Here is a 2,404-nt window from a genome sequence, read left to right as displayed (position 1 = left end):
AACTGAAAATATCAATGTATTAATTATGAATATACAAGAGTCTGGGATACCACTGTTACTGATTGAAAAACATATCATTCCTATCAATTTTACAATAAAGAACACATCTATGGAGAATATTACACCATAGCATTTACATCAATTCAACCAAAGAAAAAGATCTTCTAAATGCTATTACATTTTTCTATATATCAATGTAAACTACAGTTATTTGCTTTTTCATCCAACCAAAGAATTCAGCTGCAACTCAATTATGCTTCTTTTGAATCTGCAAGAAATAAATGGACCTTATGATTATGTGATTAAATGTATACAAATATAATTTTGTAATATGGAAGAAAAGACTCCAACTTACAAAAGCTGAAGGTCAGGCAATTAAGTATCCTGAAGTAAAAGTGTCATCAATTCTCTTGCAATCAGAAACTTACCTTACCAACTCATTATCCAGAATTGATTCATCTCTGCACACAAGTGAAAATTCAGCACCTAACTAAATATCACAAACCATAGTTTCTAGACCAGTACTTCGAATAGTAGCAGATGCAACATTCCGCTGGTTTGGATATGTAGTCTTTAAAACTACTTTGGATGCAACCTATATTATGATCAATATTATTCAACGACAATGATAACAGAATTTGCATGAACAATATTTCAATGGATATGCATGACCATTCACTTACTTAGGGATACACATTCAGGCTGCAAGTGGGACTAATAGAGGAATGCCCACACCAGCACACATGTGTTATGCGGGTGTTTGTGGGCAGCCCACAATCAACCATGTTGTGTCTGCTTGCCCAGATAATCCCATTTAATCCCACATAGTAGTAAACTACTGCGCTATTGTATTAAGAGTTTCGACAGTCACCGAGTGGATGATGTGTGGTAAGCAACCACGCAAAAAAGAGTTGAGACAGTTCTACTTAGCTCTTGTACAAATGAAGACTAACTTGTTGTATCTGGACATTAGTTGAACACAGCAGCACAAACACCTATCAATCAGGTCAGTACATGAGCAAGCACATGCAAAGTGGCCCCCAGTGCAAAGGCATCATCATACTATTGAGAAATCAAGAGTAGAGCATCTGTGTTTTGCTTGTGTTGTGTTGTATGTGGGTGCTTGTTGTTGTGTTGGGCATGTGTGTGTGTGTGTGTGCTTTCTAGTACCTAACCAATGTACCCGCAAGATGTTTTATAACAGTACACATTCCATGGCAAAGTTATAAAGAATATAAACATTCCTTATGAATTGTCAAGGAGCGCGACCATATGACTGCATAAACATATACCTGGAAACCAGAATCCATGATTACCGTGGCTTTAATCAGCATGGAATTGATATGCATAAGCCCTTGAGGCATCGACACTAACCGAGCTTCTCGCAAACATTCTGTAAGAGTAGAATGATAAATAACTTGAGAAGGAAACAGATGTACAGCCAAAAGCTAGACTATAAACATGCAGTAAAACCACATATTCAACAAATATGGAATTACATGTAGAACCTATTTTGCACATAATGTAACCAGGATGGATACTTGGTAAAAGGTGGTGGTATCTTACATTTACCTAAATAAAAAAGTAACCAGGATGGGTACTTGGTACAAGGTGATGCTACCACCCATTCGATTATATCAAACTAGCATATGAGATTGAGATGCGAGATATATAAAAATTAAAAATGGAAATGAATAGAAAAGCTTCTGCTGTATTTTCATAGTGATTATTGGGATATGCTACACTAAAATAATCATACATCTACTAGAACCCTTACCATGAAAAGCACTATGTATTACACACATTCCCTGTCAGTAAAGTAGATGTCCGTGTTGCTCTTTACAATCTCTACTGTCCAATCTGATGTACGTAGTTTGCCGAGTGCAACACTAGGCAAAGGGGCAAGCCTTTGCCGAAGTTGACACTCGGTAGACCTATTTAGCTGAATTAAAAAAAAATTGCACAGGTATTCGCGTATGTACGGATATGTGATGAGTATTCAGGTATGTACATCTCCACCACGGGAGGAACAACAAGTACTACTATTATTACCAGGAGAATAAATTAGCAGCGGGCATGTACCCTCGACGCCGGCCACGCATCTTGCTCCTGTTTCCTCTAGTACACATACAAGCAAGCAGCCTGCTGGATGGATTATTGTGGAAGCTAGCTTACATATGGGCGATGGATCGATTCCTCGTGGATGCTAGCAGATGGACGAGGACCGGTGGCTCCTACCGCGGGAGGTGCGCACCATCCATGCGCTCGTGCTACTCAAGACTCTTCAACTCTTCATGGCCGCCGAACGGAGGGATGGCTGCCGACGGCGCCGGCTGGATCTGCCCATGGTTCTGGCGGCTGCGCGCTCCTCATGGCCGCCTCTTCGGGCCTGGTGGGGAGGAGG

This window comes from Triticum dicoccoides, chromosome 3A (genome assembly GCF_002162155.2).
Source record: "Triticum dicoccoides isolate Atlit2015 ecotype Zavitan chromosome 3A, WEW_v2.0, whole genome shotgun sequence".
Taxonomy (NCBI): Eukaryota; Viridiplantae; Streptophyta; class Magnoliopsida; order Poales; family Poaceae; genus Triticum; species Triticum dicoccoides.
This window is presented reverse-complemented; position numbering follows the sequence as displayed.